General features: G+C 39.0%; 1 protein-coding gene across 3 annotated transcripts in view; it reads left to right on the top strand.

Moving 5' to 3' along the window:
- LDLRAD4 (low density lipoprotein receptor class A domain containing 4) overlaps nucleotides 1–19,933 on the top strand; it is a 285,075-nt gene that overhangs the window by 138,910 nt on the left and 126,232 nt on the right. The window lies entirely within an intron of this gene.

Raw genomic sequence — 19,933 nt, 5'->3', positions numbered from 1 at the left:
GGTCTACAAGTACAATAGATTTGCTGTTGCTGTGTTGATTTCCTGTCATACATCATGGCACAGTATTACCTCAACATTTTCTTTAAAGAAGATTAAAATTCTGCTTTGGGGAATGCTTTATCTAATGCAGGGATAGCAGAAACAAGTACTGCTTGTAATAGGAAAATGACTTTTTTCATACGCGCCCTAAGCCATCTCCTTCCAGGTAGGGTTGAAAATTGTTTGGCTGGAAATCAATAAGGCCATGCTACATTCAATATCTACTAGAGAAACTTCCATATGGAGTGAGGCGTCAGGAGCTGTTTTCCAAATGGTTTGGTTCTGCCCAGTATTGACATTTCTGAAAAAACTTTTTCAGCCCTGACTGTGAGTATGGCTTAGGTGTATCTGTATTATTTTTGGTGGTCGTATTAATGGAAATTACAAGCACATATCTGTAATAACAGAAAGATGCAATATTAAATATATTTTCGGCATTGTGAATTTTCACTAGAGTGAATTCAAAATGGAAAATTAATGCAAGTGTTGGATATGTGTTCTCTTTGTCCCCTTCCCTCAAACTTCTAACTTAACATGTTTTTAAATGATTTGTCTTGTACTTCCACAGTGATTTCGGAGGTTTTCAAATAGTAGAGGCCTACAGATGATCGTAGTGTATTGTATTGTATTTTAATGGGTTTTTTTTTTGGAATGGAAATCGTTCCAAACTTCCAGTACTAGCTGTAGGCTTACAGGTCCAGAAAAAAATGTTAAAGGTCTTAGTCCATGAAGTAGCGCTGATTTTGGCTTCTGAGTTATAAAAAATTGTGCTCTGTTATTTGTGCATGCAAAACTGCGAGCATATCTCTGAAGTTTAATTAGAGGTTTTTTTTGCCTTAGATACTGCTCTTCCCCTGTGAGAGTGGGTCGGCACAGCCGATCGTAATAGGATGTTCTGAGGACAGAGCGGTGGTAGGTGGAGATAACACGTACCATCCATCACACGTTCCGTAGATCTTGGGACTGGCTTGTTCTAGGCTGATATTACAAGTATGAGAGCACAACTGTATTAGGTCTGAACATTTGTTTCCATGTTCAGTAGCGTTATCAATCCAACTCCAGAAAGCTGGTGCTGCCCAGGTGCACCAGCAGAATTGCAGCTGGAGCACAGCTGGGCCCAGTGCCCTGCCAGTGCCACAGCTGCATGTGGCCCCCACCAAGGTGCAGGGCAAACAACTAGTTGACCTCCAAAAGCCACCACAAGGTCTGAAAGCCAGGAAATGAGTAGTTTGTTAATGCTTCTCTGTGCCAGTGATAATCATGGTGTAATCGTAGCTGTCTATTGGCACCGCCGGCTGGCGTTCTCCACAAATGCCTCTCGGCTCTAGAAGTGCCTACTTGCTTGACCCGGGCTCTGCAAACTCTCCGGTCTGCCCTGAGGCATGTGAGCAGCTCGCTCATGTGCAGAAATGTAAGCCTGAAAGGGCAGCTTTGTGGGTCAGATGGCTACTCCTCCTCTTGTCAGGCAGGATGAAGTATATCCAGACCAAACCTGACAAAATTTGCCTCCAAAAAACCTTCAGTGGCAGGCGGCCTACTCTTTCGATAGGAGCTGGGGTTGATGTGCTTAACGGTTCTTTTCTTTGGAAAGCTTTGTAAACTAAGGTGGCTGGACTTCTCTTACTTTCAGCAGTCATGAGCAAAATTGTTTGCCTCCTCCTTATATCAACTTTTTACATCATGTGTCTGACAGTTTCCCTATGATAGGTTTTATTTTTTTTAATCTAATAAAACTAAGCTCTTTCACGTAAATCTTTTTTTTTCCCTTAAATTTGTTATGTTTGTTCCTCTTCTCTGGCTCTCTCTAAAATATGGTGCCTAAAACTGCAGTCTTGCTACTTAAGACCTCCCCAATGCTGAGTGAAGTGGAATAATTACATAAACAGTCCCGTTAAGTCATCCAAGAATTATATTTGCTGGTTTTGTAACAACATTGCAGATTGGCAGTTTGTAGAGGAAATACTTGATTTATTGCTGGGAGCATTCTGAGATGTTTAACTTTATGCTTACCTTGTGGCAGAGAGAATGATGCATTTTTGGATATTGATAGCAATTTTACTTTTTCGTTGCACTGGGGAATGTGTTATGTGAGCTGTTAAATATAAGGGACATCTGTTTTAAATCAAAAAAATAAATAGTATGGCAAAACAACAGACCTAAAGGTGAAAAAAAGAGAAAAAAGATCAAAGCCAAGCAGAAAAATAATACAACCACAAACAGTATTTAAAAGAAATGAGGAATACTGATATTTATCACGTTCTGGCTATGTACTCAACTGTTAAATAGTAGAAATCAGTGCCAGTTGGGAATAATGAAAGAACATTTTTCTGGATATGGCAGTTACTTGTATTGGCTTATTCCAGCTTTGAAAGCAACTTTCTAGACTACTTGTTGAACTGAAGTTCCCAGGCTTTAAAAGGATGACATGTTGAATTTAGAAAGTTTTGCATGCTTCTGCTCAGTGATCTTAATGGGGAGCCCTAACAAAGCTTTAGTTCCATGTGTTTGCAAAGTTGCTGCTGACGCGGCTACCTTGCAAAGTAGAAGTATGTTATGCTGAGTGGCCTCTAATTAGTGACAAGAACGCAGCACTGTAACAGGAAAATTAGCGTTAAAGAAATGACTTGAGGTTAAAAAGCAAGATTTTCCTGGACCAGTCGGTATTACATGCCGCCTCTGCTCTTGCATTTTCTTGCTTGTTGTGCACATTTCATGAACGTGCAGGGAGTGGTTGAAAGTAGCAGTGTATAAATGTGTGTTGCTAAGTTTGACCAGACTCACCCCTGTTTTTCACCTTGGGATTGCTTTTGTCTTTACCTAGACTAGGTTGGCACCAATATGGTCGTTCGTTTCTGTATCGTTTCTCAAAGAATCCCTTTCTCATACGGTATTCAAACCTTGTATCATCCTGTAGAAACAATATTCATTGCGTTTCACAATAATACATAGACTGCCCCCAAAGGACATCTAAATAAATTTTCATAGGGGAGTTCCGCTTCAGTTTATTTAAGCACTATGAACTGTGGCAGTGGTACCCTGTATTTTCTGGCTACTGAAGCATTTCTCATTTGCGTTCTTGCCGGCAGCCAAATCCAGAATGTCTCATTGGAGGTTACCGTGCAATTCGGTTGCGCGAGCAGTGGTACAGAAAGATGCTTTTTGTGGGTGACCTGCTCCCTGGTTTTGTGATCGTGGCAGACAATATCGCATTGTGTTAGAGTATTTTAAATCTCATAGACCTAATGTTCATCTCTCCTTACTATTCTTATCCGGCTCCATTGTGAAGGCTGTTGATTCAGTCTTTTTAAATATTGTGATTGAATGCAATAAAACATGTCTCACATATGCAACGTTAAACAAATAGCATACATTTCTGTAGTCTTTTGGTTTAGTAATTTTTCTCTGCTGACTTGTAGGTAGACTTTCCTTTTGCTGCTATGTAGGCAATTATTTTTGTATAGCTCTGAGAGATTAGAGGGCAGTTAGGTGAAATCTGTATCAAGTAGAAGATATTTTAGCTAATGCATGTTAAAATCTGATTTTAGAGAGCACAAGTCCAGCAAATGTTAGTTGGTCAAAGTAAATGCTAAGGCATTTAACCTGAACATGTTAAAAATAATAGCTTGCTTTGTTCACATTGGGGTTTTTAAGACAGGTTGCTAACGTTTTAAAATACGCCTCCCCTTTCTCAGTGAAGCCTGGGTGCTCTTCCCATGTTGCTAGAGATAGCCTCTCATGAAGAAGCCTGTGTCAACTTTTGGTGGGTCCATTTGTTATTTTCTTTTTCTGTTTAAACTGTAGATACCTATTAATGATCGAGATAACGGTGATGACTATTGCTACCGCACTGCTCTGAAGCCTAGGGTGGACTAACTGCAGAGAGTTACGATAGGAAACATGAGATCAAGAGTAGACTTTTAAACGTTACAGCCTTGGCCTTGCCGGCAGCTTGCTGCTGCGTGCGACCTGCACAATTTGGACTCTGAGGAGCTGCAGCAAGGTGCCTGCTCCTAGCAGGCCCCAGCTGATTTGTTAGAGCATTTCCCTTTGTTTCACAGCAAATGCTGAGCCTGCCTTGTCCTGCTAGGAGTAAATTAGATTTTGAAATGGAAAGTGTAGTCTGCTGTCTGTGTTTGCGGACTGCAGTATTGAAGTCATGTCTAACTGGAAAGCGTTGCAATTTTCAGAGTTGGTGGTGATTTTAGTTCTTGAATTATTTGGTGGAAAATAGTACGGGCCGTTATCTTTGCTGTGATCTGAGCGCATGGGGGTATTATTTAAACACCCAAAATTGATGCCTATGAAAATATGAATAATAAAATAAGGGAGATTGCATCGCTCTGGTCGTTTGGAAATGATTTCTGCATCAGATTTCAAGTTGACAGCGTTGATGGAGTTGATGTGTCAGGAGCGCTTGGGCACAGTAGAGCTAGAGTTTGCTGTAGGAGTTCATTTTCCTCTGTGAGGTAAAACATACATATAGCTCTGTTTTTCACCACCCCCCACCTACTTCTGTCAGCTCTGAGCCTTGTAGGAGTCTGCAGGGGGTTGAAGAGTGATTCTGTTTTAAAAACAAAAAGCTCAATCAAAGGGAAATATTTTGTTTAAAGAGACCTTTGGCATCCCCCCTCTGACTGTGACACCAAATTTGTGCAGATAAAAACAACTGCTTAGATTTACATTTTGATTGTGCTTCTGCTTTCATGTGTGCCGGGCTGTCCCACTCAGGTGAAATTTATCCATTTCTTTAAATATTTAGCAGTCTAGCATTGATGTTAATGAAAGTCTGGCACTGCTATTTTGAGAATTGCAACAATGATAGTAATTTTCAGTGTCAGATTACTGCTTCTCAGAGGAAAAGGGAGATGGGAGGAGGGAAGAGAGAAAAAAAAATTGTTTCGGTTCTAATAGAGTTTGTCATCAGCCTGGCTGTGCCAGACAGATGGATCATGAATACTGTCTAGACGCTCTCTGCCTGAGTGGAGCTGTGGTCTCTAAGGACAAGCAATGAGACGCCGGCTTAAGTGACTGGGGAAAGTCAGGATGCGCTCTCCTCTAATCAGATAGCAATCAATGCAGATCCCGCTCGCCGCGCTAGAGAAAAGGCCCTCTGTTGCTGATAACAGGTCAATACTGGCTTCAGCTGAGACTTGTGTGTTATCCGGCTTTGGGGAGGAAAGGAGAGGTAGAGCGTTATGACACTATTGATTTCAGCTGTGTATGCCCAGAGACTGCAGCATGATTTAATTCAGTGTATGGAGCTTGGGAGGGGTGGTGGGATGGGAGAACCATCGTCTAGGCTATAAAGCACAAGCATAAAAGTGTTCAGTTACCTGTATTTATTGATTGGTTGAGTTGTATGATATACTAGAAAATACTCTGGTTGCTTACTTCTCCTCGATTTGGCCCGCTATTTGGAGGGATTCATCACTTCTCCCTCCCTTTGGTCTATACGCTCGTTGCTGTTAAGGTGAGGTTGCCTGCAGTTTGCAAAGGAGAAGCTGTGTTAACCAGGTAAGACCCCTTAGCCTGAAGGTGATCTTGCTCAATTCAGTGATCTCTAATTCTGTTACTTTTTGTTCCTCTCCCAGCGCAAATTAGTGATCAGGAAATAAAAATTTTTGATGTAGACACAGCGATAGGTATTTCCACACTGGTGGAATTAAAACAGAAACTTAGTTTAATATTTATGGTATCTTATTGGGAAAAGCAAGAGATTCTTTGGGTTTTATATTACAGTATAAACCATTACATTCCTGATTTTAATTTGGTGTATATAACTAAACACTAGATAGATATTTCCATTTAGAAAATTCGATTTGTTTTCAGACTTTAATGCAGTTGTGTTTTTGAAGTGCTGTAAACAGGTTTGTGTTTTGTTTTGAAACTACTTCAGCTCTGCATATTTTTGAAGCTTATCATGGAAAACTAGCTGTTAATAAGAGCTTGACTACTTGACAGAGCCAAGCATTAAGGTGAAGTTTGTGTTTTCCTTACTTTACTATTTTATATGGATTTTCAAAAAACACTACCTTTCCTGTTGTTTAATATTAACCATGAAGTAAAATGCTAATCTCATGATACTACAATAAAAGTGCAGTGAAATTTGGTAATGTGAGAGTTTACCCCTTGTCTTCCAGAGCATTACAGTATTAGCAACTCTGACAAACCAGGCACGCATATGTGGCCAGTATCGAGTAGGAAGTATGCAGGTACAACTTTGGGTATTTGCAGCTCCTTACAAACAGGGCTGAACTTGGCTACTGGTAAGGAATTTCCATGTCACAAAGTTTCCAGCTGAACGTTAATCGTATTTTTACAGGTAATGTGAAGGAAAACAGAAGCTCACGGTCCCCTGCAGGTGAAAATGTGGGAATTTCAATAGCTCTGAAATACTGTATTGTTCATTTGCAAAGCAAGCAGTACAGTTGTATCTCCTTTAATCAAGAAGTCTTAGAAAACAAATATATTCAAACTGTTTTCGTTTGTTCTTCATACACATTTTATTCTCCCCTCCTCCAATTCATGTTAGCTTTTAAGAGACTTGTTCTCAAACATTACAATTCATGAAGTTTATGCTCAGTAAGCTTTTTCTCTCTGCTTTTTCTGCTGCTGGCTTCTTACAGATGCAATAGAGAATGCTCAAAGTGTACAGTGCATTAAAATCTTCATTCAAAGACCTGACTTTCATGTATCTGAAAAATTGCTTAAATCTGCAGCTGGAAATCTTGGAGCAATAATGCCTTGGGTCAGTTGTGATGCCAGTTTCTGTCTTACAGGCACACTTGGCTCTGCAAGAGACAGGAGCTTCTTGTGGACCACTCTGAAGCAAGGGAATGGACTCCCATAGATGGAGAGCACAATTTTTTAAAATTGTTTTCTCCACCGTAAAGAACAAAATACTTCATAAGTGCAGGCCCAAAACTAAAGCACAAAATACACAGCCCAGTAGAACACCTCAGACAATTCTTCCCCTGGAGAGAGGAAGAGAACAGACTATGGGACAGTCTGCTTTCTTTCTTTTCTTCCCCCCCCCCCCTTTTTTTCCTTTGACCTTATTTCATGCACATCTAGTAGGTGCTCCAACACTGCATCAGAAAGAAATCGAGCAACTTCTGTTGAATTTATTTTCAGTCAACGTTAGGAGATCTTGTTCATTGTTGTCCTTGGAGCACATCTTCATTTGCAGGGGAATTTGGTCCCACTGTAAAATGCACTAGGAGCTGTATGGCTAAATCAAGTTTCAGACAACTTTTAGATGTGGTTTCTACACTCTTCCTGTGTGAAGTTGAAAGCCACCTCTCTGCCTTTGTCCTGAATTCATGTAGATCAATTATCAGTAATAAACACTCATTAGAAACATTGTATCTATACTGTTTTTGCACTTGGCTAACGCAAATGTGGACAGGAGCAGGCGCAAATTATTGCTTTTGTGTTGCATTGGAAACCTTTCAGGTGCTTTGCTAGTATAAGGATTATTTGTATTTTGATAAGTTTTAAAGCATTTCAGAGAACATGCTTTGAGGCAGCTTTCGAGGGAAAAAAAAAAACCTTCACAATAAAGGGACGTAGAGTCAGACTAGACAACCTTTCTTCTCCAGGAGTGTTGCAGCTACCAAGTGTTTGATTGCTTTTTTTTGTTCTGCAGGTGCATATCTGACCCCCTGTATCTGGCCATTAGTGTGTAACTATTTTGTCAGACTGGAAAGTTTGAGAAACTGTATTACTTGAATTTCGCAAGCACTCTAGACTGGCATAAACCACTGTTGCCCCTTGTGGTTGCCCCCTCACTGGTCCCTGTGCAAATATTTGTGCAGCCACACAGGAACTGAATTGTTGCTTTTCCCCCTCCTCCCCTATTCTGAAAAGCTCCATTCAAAATCAAAATATTCTTCCACTTGCTCTATTTTTTTTCTTTTGTTTTCTTTTTTTGGGGGGGGTCACAGAGCAACAACACCAGAGAATGAAGCATCAGAATTTAAAAGAGGGGTCTCGCATGAATGCTTATGGATTTGGGTTCATTTGGAACGAATCCATGCTAGTTGAGTGTAATGTAACATTTCTTTTTTAATAACCACGTGCAGTTTGGTTTAAGACATGGCGCTCTACTGGAATAATGTTAGCAAGTTAAATGAGTTCACAGAACAGCTGTCCCGGGTCAGATCAAAGGCCCCCCTAGCCCAATATTGAATCTGGCACTGACCAATTGCAGATGTTAAGTGAAAAGAGTATAAGGAAGTCAGATAAACAGTTACACTTTTCCCAGTAAGCCTAATTCCCCAGAGGAATGTTGTACTGGTCGGCATGAAGCGCACCAACTTGCTGTCCTGGGGAAATGCCTTACCTGGAAAGGGCAGGAATGGAGGGGAAGAAAACCCATCCCTCTCACTAACTTTGCAAGAGTAAGAATGAGAGAAGATGCATCAACACTTTGCAAATCTCATTCCAGAAATCTCTTTCAAACTAGTAGACATGAGGACATGTTGTTTTCTTCTGTTCAGCATATGCTTTTCATGTTAAGGCATTTTGAATGTAGGACACGCAAAAGCTTGAAAGTGCTGAATTCATCTTATCCTGAAAGGCAACATGCCTGAGTCTTGTTACTTATTTTATGACAAACATATTCTTACATTCTCTAAACTTACTGTTTTCTCTGAGTAGCAGTCGTGTTTTTTTTTTTTTTTTTTTTTTTTTAAGTCAGGACTTACAGACTGTGATAGTTTTATTTGATAGTGAACCAAATTCATCTTGTGGTGAGAACAGGCTTGAATTTGGCCTGTGGTGTTTACAAAAACAAATGTATGCACAAAATCTACTGCCCGTAAAAAAGCCGTAGTTAGCACCTGCCACTTCTCAGCACACAGGTATCTGATACTGTAGGAGTTGCATGTGTGTGTTTTACAGAAGACACACTAATCTTTCTTTTAGTTATGTGCACTCTATGCAAATATAAGAAGTGAATGTAGATTACTTAGCATTAAGAAAATGTCAGCAGTGACGTATAAGATATAAAGATTTGTACCTCAGCTACTACGAAAACTTAAATTGTTTTTTTTTTTCTGTTTGTAATTGGAACAGAGTGGGTATTTCTAAACAGACTTAGGAATAATAAAATTGAGGCTAAATATTTTTTGTTGTCCATAATCAAGACCATAATCAAGAAAGTTGATCACCTCTTTATACTAAGCCACTGTGGGGTAAGGGAGAACAGTAGACTAGGAGAGATAAATTAATTGCATTCTGTGTATGATAGATGACTTCTCTTTAATTTACAATACAATCTGTGAGGATGAGAAGTGTATGTAACACAGCATTGGTGCAACCATATGTGATAAGATCACAACTTTACTTATCTTTCCAGTAATATTGCTATCCTGGTAGCTTTCCTCCTCCTCAGATTTCTCCCTCTTCTCTTCTGTTTCAGTATTGCTGTGTAATAGGTTCATACAAGTAACGCAGATTAAGAACTCGAGGGGTATGGAGATAGATAATGATGCACTATGTGAATACAGAGTCTAGCACCTAGTAGCACCTTGATAGAAATAGAAAGCTGTGATCACAGTATTAAAATATGCTAACAAGCTGAAGGAGCTAATGGGCTGAATTTTTACAGTGCAGATGTTCATTCGGCACTTTTGCTGAATGCAGTAACAAATGTGTGGGGGCTGGTGGTGATCTTATTGTGTTCTTGGCAGCACATTTCTCAAACAGTCTTTCCCCTTACACATTTTACTAAAGTTTGAATTGCTCTTTAGAATATAAGGGTATATAAACCAATCAATATGAGTAAGGTTACTTGGGGTAGAGTAGTATTTATTCAAATACCTGGTTCTGTGAGCATATGTACATTAGTGTATGGTAATCTGCTTCTCAATTTATGGAGAGCTCATGTTCTACATCTGCTAAATTATATATAGCTGATTTTTGTTTTCTTTGTTTTTAGCTTAGCTCATTTGGCTAGAATAAACTACGTGCTTTGGGAAATTGTAGACCTACAGTCTGATTTAAGGGTCACCTTCCTGTGTTTTCCTGTTCTATGGTCTCCTAGAAAGTAGTTTTATGGGTATGTAGTCTACTCCAGTACCTCAGCCTTTCTGCCCACATCATGGTACTTTACATTCTCCATCTCCCTCCTCCCTGTTCAGTGCTTTGTAGATAACACCAAAATGATACTGCTATCTTGCAGAACCTTTCAGCTGTTTCAATAGAAAATGGTTTTGACCTCTGTCCAGTAGATCGTGATATCCCTGAAGAAATTGCCATTTGTGCCAGTCCAAGATTTTCTAGATAAAGTTTGAAATCATTATTTTGGAAACTTGCTCTTTGTTTTTTCTCTCTGGCAAGGATATGTTTGCTTGTTTGTTTTAATTACCAAGATCAAAGGCTTACATTGCTTTTGCTAGTAATAAGCTGTGTTCTCATTCTGGCATGTGTCACTTTTGATAGGCTATTACAATGTAGAGGATCAGTCAGCTGGTCATGAACATTTGGTGCAGTAAATGCTTCTCCAGCAAAAGTATTTACTATGATATGTCACAGAGGCTTCCAACTATGCCCACTGTTGATAAGATATAGGGGAAGAAAATTCCATGGATATTGGAAAACTAAAAGAAGGGCTGAAAATGTGAAGAATGGATGACTTAGTGTTCAGTGGGTAGGCCTCACCAACAAATCCAGGTTTTCTTGGCAACTGTGCCACAGACTTCCTGTGCAGTCCTGAAGAAATCACTATTGTTTTTTTTTTCCTTCATTTCTTTATTTATAAAAAGGAGATAAAGATGCTCATCTGCTTTGCAGAAGTAGTAAAAGAGGGTGAAATTCTTACATGATCCTAGTAAATTACACACAGATGTTAAGCCATAATAACATCAGAAAAATGGGTATTATACTGGAAAAAAACACAATGATAAGCTGATAGTGATAATTTAAATTCTTAGAAAACTCTGTTTTATGTTGTTAACATTAGCCAATACTGTCCAGTATTAATAGGTTTATCTTTAATTTTTCATTTGGATGTCTATATGTAAGAATGAGGAAAGTGGATATGCTAAATAGACTCATAAGTAAGTGCATAAAAAAATCCATTTCCATTAAAATCTGACTGAGAACAGAAGAATAGGAGTCAGCTTCATCGGTCAAGTATAATTCCAAAATTGGAGTAGCATATCTTAAAAAGTTGAATGTAAAGTAATGAAACTTGGTTCTGTGGTTTAAGTTAGTGAAGTCTGAAGAGGAATATCAAAAGAATTTAATCAAATGAGGTCAACAGTCAACAGAGTGATGGATGAAATTCAATCTTGATTAATGCAAAGTAATTCATACTGAAGGGGAAAGTATGTGCTATTAATACTGCTTATTAGATCCTAATTAATTATAACTTAAGAAGAAGAACCGAAGCATCACTATGAAAGGCTGAGTGAAGACTTCTTTAGAGAGTATAGCTGTGGTCAGATAAAATATTTTGGATCAATAAGAATAGGATGTGAATGTTATGATGCCATTACGGGAATCAACACTTCACATTTATCTGGAATGCTGGAATGTTTTACCTGGAATCTGCAGAAACATACTGCAGATTTAGAAAACATGAGAAAAAAGCAGAAAGTTACAAAGAAACACTGATATGAATAGAGATGAAAAAGTTTGGAATTGTTTACTTTTGAGTGTAGATAAATAGTGGGGAAATAAAAAGGTACACAGAACTATGAGTGTTGCACAGAAGATGGGTCAGAAAAATAGGTTGTGTTGTAAGACCAAAAGATCAGTCAGTACAGTTCTAAACTGATGAAGTATTTTTTCATACATCCTGTTTAGAGCTTTTTACCCTGCAATGTTGCTGAGGCAAGAATTTAGCAATAAAGAAGGAGGTCTTTGAATACTATGTGTGCAGTTATGTAGTGTATATCAAGAGAACAGTATTTAGGAAATGTATAAGGCTGAGGTTTCAGGTGTTTAACATATTTCTAACTGTAAGATCAGATTAAGAGTTAGAGAGATACATACTTCCTCAGTCTTTAGAGAACTGGACATCCTCACCTAGGAGGACCCTGCCTGGGTTCCTATGTGTAATGTGAAACTGAAGCCCACAGTGGGTCCTCTCCAATAGTGGTTGTGTGTAATTATGGTTAAAGTCCCTACATGAAGTTTCTCTTACTGAAAGTAATTACTCATACTGCGTATAACAAACTTAGCCTTCAGATCTTATCGTATCTTCTAAAGCTCAAATCTGGCCTGTCTTACGTATCTCTCTTCAAGAGAAGGTGGTTAACTAGTCAGGCTGGACGCTGAGTTGCCTAATGGTGAGAAGGGAGAAAGCTCTGGCAGCCTGTGCTGCGTGGCCTGCTGCAGGAGTGGTGCTCGGCTGCCCGCCGCTTCCCAGCTCGGGACAGCGGGCTGGCGGGAAACGCGTACGAGCAGTGACAGGTGAAGCAAGCGAGGTTTAGTAGTAAACGTGTTGCAGCATGGATTAGTATTTGATTCTTTAAAGCTTCTTAACAGCCCTTCTGTCCATTCTGGTTGTGTAGTTAATAATCCAGACCTGCAAAAACATCTACTCTTTTAAGTTAAAATACCCTACTCTACAGATAAATGTTCAACAACAGCGAACAAGATTTCTAGATTTTCTATTGCAGTAGATGATAACATTTTATTTGCTTGCAACACAAGCTGGCCATTGATTGAGACTTTCAAGCAGAAATGTCTGTAGGCTGTGGACATGCAGAGTGATGCAGAGAGGTGAAAAACAGATGTGTGGTCATACATGCTGCACCAGTGAGATATTCCTCAGGTGTTCTCCTTGTGCTAATTAGCTGCTGCAGTGTTGAATAACATTGGTATTGGTGCAATTAATTGAATGCAGCCCTGCGTTTGGTTTTCACACTTACCTTAATCTCTACAGTGCACCATAACCAATGTGTTTCAATTAAAATTATTTCGCAACTGCGGTCTCTCAAAAACTTCCTTGTTGCAAAAGATTCATTTTTAGTGTGGATTAATGCAAGCATATGGCCATTGACCTTTTGTCCCTATGCAAGTATGGCATTGGTTGATGCTGGAGACGTGACCTGACTTACCTGTTGTGCTTCCTGCCATGCTGACAAATCCAATGCCATGTCAAATTCAAACGCTACACCCTTATTATCTGTTGTGTCTCTTCCAGTTGAGACTCAGCAAAGAGTAGCCAATTTCCAAATTGCCACAGCTGGAGGAGTAAATGATAGTGTTACCTGTATGCTGAACAGCTCCTTAGGAAAGCTACTGCAGTTTAAATGAAGTTCCCCTTTTTTCTGTATTACGTTGAAGCATTTAAATACAGGTATTAGTATTGCCGGTTGCAATGCATGCTTTATGTATCTGCATTCTTCTTCTCTCTCATCTTGCTATATATGTGTGTGTGTTTTTGTGTATAATCTATGTATGGGTATGTCGAGAGAGAGAGATTCTAGAGCAGTCATTTTTCCTTTGTGAAGTCCAGATCCATGACAATTTTTAGACCCTGCCTGTCATTATAGGAACATGCAGCAACCCACAGCACAATTAATGTTGCCACACTGGGTTACAAGTTGTCTATACTGTGCTGTCTTCCAGGTAGAAGAAACATCTGTAAGTTGATAACGAATGACTCAAAATGCTGTTGCCAAAACGTAAAAGTGGAGATATTTGTCTGATCCTGTTTCTGCATTTGTAAGATGTTTCTCACACTTTCCTGAAACAACTTTCTTCTCCTTTTTCCATACAAAAAAGCTCATAAATTAGAAGAGAGCTTTTAATCTTTTCCAGGTAACTGGGGAAATAATCTTTCGCCCTTCCTCACTGCCCCCTTATCTTCCCTCCCCACAGAACTCTAAAACATTGTTATTCCTCCCACAATTGAAAGGTGCATTTCACAGAACACAGATGAGATAGTTGTTGGCTAATAAAAAAAGCAAAACAGAGAGGCATGTCTTTCAAATACAAATGGGGCTTTGGAGATCTCTGTTGGAAAGCGTAGTTTCTGCATGAGCACAACTGTTTCTCCATATTGCCTGGAATACTTCAGTTAGCTATTTGGCCACACTTCCTATTACCGTTTCTATAAAGACATCATTTGTCAAGCTAATAATTGTGTACAAAAATGTTTATACACAATAGAAATGGATTTCAGAGAACTCTGAACTGCACCTACAGGTAAAAAAGTTTTGTGGTACTTCTTGGCAGTGTACTGAGCTCAGTCAGATACCTGTTTTTTTTTCCCTCCCTTCTACAGGGTTAACTGAACATAACTGCTTATTTGAACCATATCATTAGACTTTTTTTTGGACTTTCTAGTGAGGAAACTGAAGTATTATTTCACTTTCAAGACCTTGCTTTCAGACTGTTTCTCATGACAGCATTGCTCTTTGACTTCAAAAGAGCAGTCATATAGCATGTTTCATCTAGATGGTTAACTGGTTATTGTGGGAAATGTACATTTCTTTTTTAGATAAATAGAAATTTTGCCCTTAGTAAAATACAGGCTGCTTAAGTTCTTTATAGAAATTCTTGTTTTTAATAATACCATATATAAAATTGTATGTAAAAGATGTTTGTTCTGATTTCAATGGCACTTAAGTCACTTAGGAGATAGACGCACAAATATTTTTCTGTGTCTGACTATAGTAGCTGTTCACACTAAAGTCACAACATAGGAATTAAGTAGACAGAATGTCATTGCACTCATTGCAAGAGTAATGCACAAGGGAAAAATGCCATAGGATTTTGTAATAGCCACAAGTGGTCAAGCCATTACATTTATACCTTGCTAGTTTTACCAGCTGTGTCTCATTCCATTGTTCTGACAGACAGACAGACACACACACACACACACACACCTCTTTTGTAATTAATTATACTTGTCAAACAGTGTGGGGAGAGGATCTTCCGGAAGTGATTTTCCACAGAAACCATCAGAGAAGGGCCACTGGTCCTAGAGATCTGCTAATACGATACAGTGCTTTTTACTATTTAAAAATCAAAGTATGTTCATCACATGAATCTTAAAATCAAGTTGAGGATTTTCTTAGTGAGCTGCTTATCTCTGTGTAAATAACCAAAAGCTCCCCCCCAAAACCAAACACCTTCATATTTTCCGCCTTGTGTTGTGTGTGGAGTTGTATCTATGCATGATTCTTAGTGGTAATATGTTATTGTGGGAAAAATGGGAAGGCAGAACTAGTTGGGGCTTGTGATAAAAAGTACGGTTTTAAGTGTTACTTAGAAATGGGCAAGTATAGGTGATGATCCTGCATAACTTGTGGTGTTGTGCTGTTTACTTTTTAAAAACCTCTTGTATTCCACATGGCATAATATTTCTGTCACAAATGATACCCTGTTCAGCAGTCAAGTCCAGTATTCAGAGGCAGAGCCTGCTGGTCATAGAAATTTTGCTGAAATGAGAGCAGCTGCAAAAAGACAACCTTATCCTGCTCGAATAAAATCACATAGTTTATAGCAGAACAACAGTCTGAAGGTTCTAACATGGACTTTTCCCCCACTTCTTCCTTGCCAAAAGGCTAGGATAGAAGATGGTCTTTTCAAGCTACTTGGATATAAACAGGGGTAAGCATCCAAGCCTTTCATTTGCAGATGCATTTCTTTTCTATGCGATTGAATCACTTGGCCTTCTGATGGGATAAGCCCTTATCTCTGAATTCTATAATTCAGTCCATGAGTCTCCTCAATTTTTTGCTTTGTTTTATTTTAAAGAAAATAAAAATGTGGGCCACAGAAAAAAGAGCAACATCTTGACCGAGTAGCCTCCGTTTGATTCCTTCACAGGCTACTTGTTGGACCTGCTAGCCTTTGGAGGCCATGCCATGCCATATTGAAGATAAGAATAGATAAAACACTTTATATTTCATGGAAATGCAGCCCTCCCTTTGCAGAACAGTTTTTATGATAGTACTGCTACTTACAGGAGTGACAACAGATGCTGACAGTATGTTTAAATTGTTACATGACATGTATATAGATTATCTGGCCCAGAGGAGATCAGTTTGGCCAAGACCTTTAAAATTCACTTCAACGTAATGATATGTTGAAATATTAAAACAGTAACAGTCCTCAGAAAATGCTGCTGGAACCCTTAAAAGACTCAGAGTATTTTCAGTGTGTCCATGAAGGGTGGAGAAATAAAAAGGACAATAATAATTTGAGAGAAACTAGATCAGCTTTTATTTGGTAGAGAGACTGGAAGATGGATAACTTGCAGCAGCAGGAGCAAGGCTGCTCAACTAGTCAATCAGTGGGAAAAAAAGCAGGAGGTGTGGCAGATTGTGGGAAGAGAAGATTCCTGTATTTCCCAAAGACATAATCCTGCCTTGCATAGCTATCACCATCTGAAACTCATTGTGTAAATTCATATTCCCAGCTGCCCATCCTGGTGATTATCTTGAAGTCCTGTTTATTATAACTCCCTGGAATTTTGGTTCTTCCTCTTTCTGCAGGAATCATGTTCGTGAGGCTGATGATCAGCTGTGAAGTTTTTGGTGCTAAGTTTGCAGTCAGTCGCTGTGTATGTTGCCTAAACAGCAAGAACGTTGCTCTAGGTGGAACACTGAGGGTTCTCATTTATTCAAATATACAATATTTGGAGCACAGAATCACAGAACAGTTGAGGTTGGAAGAAACCTCTGGAGTCCAACCCCCCTGCTCAAGCAGGGTCACCTAGAGCATGTTAGACAGGATAATCAAGATAATCACCAGGATGGACTGCTGGGAATATGAATCCAAGCAAGTTTTGAGTATCTCCAGAGAAGGAGACTCCGCAACCTCTCTGGGCAACTGTTCCAGTGCTCTGTTGCTCTCACAGTAAAGAAGTGCTTCCTTATATTCATATGGAATTTTCTGTGTTTGAGATTGTGCCCGTTGCCTCTTGTTCTGTCACATGGCGCTACTGAAAAGAGTCCAGCCCCATCCTCTTGACTCCCCCCTTAAGGTATTTGTAGACATTGATAAGATCCCCCCTCAGTCTTTTCTTCTTCAGGGTAAACAGCCCAGCTCTTGCAGCTCTTCCTCACGGGGGAGATACTCCAGTCCTCTGATCATCTTCAGTGTAGTAGCCCTATGCCGGACTCTCTCCAGTAGCTCCATGTCACAAATAAATCCATGTCACAGAACCTGACTGTACTTACTATGTTTTCATGAATAAAATGAGGCAATAATCTATTGTTTTAAAAACTGGTAGGTACAACTGGGAAATTACATAGTACAAGATTAGAGTCATAATTACTCATATATGGTATCTCAGCTCAGGTTAGCAGTGAAAATAGACCTTGTTCTTTCTTGCAGATCATCATTCCTTCCACTCATAAGTTAGTCATTTAAAAGATCCATAACTGGAGTTGTTCAGGGTCTTTTGATAGCAATGGATGGGAGGAACCTTGCACGAAAGTTACATGCGTTGTGAACTGAGTCCAAAACAGCTTTGCTGGTACAGCCCTGCTGGATATCTAATTAGTCATCTTGTCTGTAACTTTCCTACCAACCAGATATAGAGAATATTCACAAATTAAGAAAGAAAAAAAGATGTTTCAAACATTGAGTATATTTCAGACCTGTGGTTCACTGACAGATTAGATAACCGAAAGCAATTGCTTGTTTTAGTCCAATATGTCCATTCATAATTTTCTTTTTTGTGGAGATTAGCGGCAAGTTAATGGGGAGAGGCACCAAATTTGGGCCCATACTGAGGCAAAGGTAGGAGGAAATTCAGTTCTTTGCATCATGTTTCCCAGGGACTAGGCAGCAAGTGCGTAGTGTGGTGTACCTGCGCCCCTGCTGCTTGTGCTGATGGGGCCAAAGGAATATGAAAAGGAGAAGACCAGGACAGAGGTTATTGCCATGCTTGGTGGTACGACAAGCTAAAAGGCATAAATCTGTAGGAGGCTGGGGTTTAACCATGATTTTGTTCATAGTATAACTTGCTTCATGTCTTCAGTTACTTAAATAGAGAGGGTTACTACTGAGTATAAAAGGCTTACTACTTTTTGTTCTAGTTTCAATAGAAATTGAGAAGCAGAAGGCTGGAATGCATCCAGGCAGATCATTCTCATGTGGATATTCAGAACAGCACAACTGGTACCATAAAGGTAGCATATAGAGTATTTCCTTTAAAATGCTTCATGATGTAGCTAGCAAGCCAAACAACAGAGCTATGGAGTGCATAAACTAGAGTAAATTCCTGGTTAGAAAAGGGGGATGCAAAGAGTTGATGATTGGAGAAGAGCGGTAGAGTATCTCGAAGTGGACAGCTATATTGACACCTAGAACTGACCCTGTATATAGCACAGCAGAGAACAGACATGTTGCAAATAAATAGTACAGTGGTGTGAGTCGTGAGGAGCTGAATTCATGCTCTTAAGCAGAAGTGCCAAACTTCAGTAAATTGATTTCCTCTCACTCAATTATAGCTGCGGTTTCAGCTGTGAATGGTGAGGAAAGCAGCCAAAGGAGCTTGTTAGATCAGGCCTGATCTCCGTTCATTTAAATCAACGCCAAGGTTGAAACTAGCCAGTGGTCTTGGCTTATTGTTCTTGCTTCCTGCCATCTTTTGATGTTTTGCATCCTAAAATCTTTTTAACCAAATCAATCCACTTCCTGCTGTTCAAAGTACCGGAGTTGCAAAGTCTTCTGAAATCTGGAAATGTGACAGCTTTGGGCTTCCTCACTTTCATTCAGACACTTGAAGAAGGATAACGAACAAGCAAGGCAGATAAAAGACGTCATTTAGACTTAGGTTTCAGATAAAAGAATCAAGGTTGGTGACATATTCCAGGCTAACAGTATCATTTCTGTTCTTCATGGGAAAATATATTAGAGTGAACAAAGAAGCGTTCAGTGCTGAATCTGCCAGATATTTATCCTGCTATGTATTGTGAGCCAACCTTGGAGCTACTGAGAGTTTAATGAAAAAATTGCCTGTCATTTCTCTCCTTCCCTTCCCTCCCTCCCCTTCGCTGTGTGTTTGAGAGAGTCCGCTCTGGCCACTGTAGGCGAGGAGTATTTAGAAACCAGTTGAGGGTCAAAGTCTGGATTTTATAGACCCATCTCAGGTCACAGGGTTAATTTGCATGAGTGTTGCTCTAATGCTCGAATAAGCAATTCCAACTAAAAAAAGATTTAGATTTTGTTCATAATCTTATTTATATATACTAATCTGTATTGTTTCTCAAGTAAGAGGTAGCCCCTGTGGAGTGCATTGGAATAGAATGTATGTACTGGAAGATTTACTCTATAGAGCTAGAACTCCATCAGAAAAAGATCTAATTTATACTGAAGAGCTATTTTTTGGAAGCTTAAGAAATTTTTTGAAGTTGATCATTTGCGTCTATATTAACTTTAGCCAAGTTCTACAGAATTTTTCACCAGAACATAGTGTAAACTTTGTCTTTCTGAATTCCCAGTGTTCTGTCAAATGTTACAGCAATCTGCAGGAGGGATTTGTACTCTGTGTAAAATGAACTTTAACTGAAACTTGGTATGTTGTTACAGGTCTTCTCAGAAATAGACTATATTTAGGATGTTTAGTTAAATTCCCCAGAACAGCACTTATTCTTAGAACTAGGTATTAATTAAACTGCTAAAAAGAAGAACGATTGAAAGGAAAAGAAAGAGGGAAAAAGAAATAATTTTGGAGAACATCAGATATAGCTCATTTATGCAGAAGGACAATACAATCAAAATAAACTAAATGCTATTAGAAACAAATTAATAAACTAAAATTAAAATTTAATAGTTACTGATACTAGTATTTCTTGCTAATGCTAATTATAATTAATATTTATTTTTTATTGTTTAATATTTATTAAAGTTGAAGTACTAAATAATTACTAAAATAACATACTGTTGGGAGCTACAATGGAACAAAACTTTCAGA

The sequence above is a fragment of the Rhea pennata genome, chromosome 2 (assembly GCF_028389875.1).
Source record: "Rhea pennata isolate bPtePen1 chromosome 2, bPtePen1.pri, whole genome shotgun sequence".
In the NCBI taxonomy this organism is placed as follows: Eukaryota; Metazoa; Chordata; class Aves; order Rheiformes; family Rheidae; genus Rhea; species Rhea pennata.
Note: the sequence above shows the minus strand (reverse complement) of the source record. Positions and strands in the feature narration are given on the sequence as shown.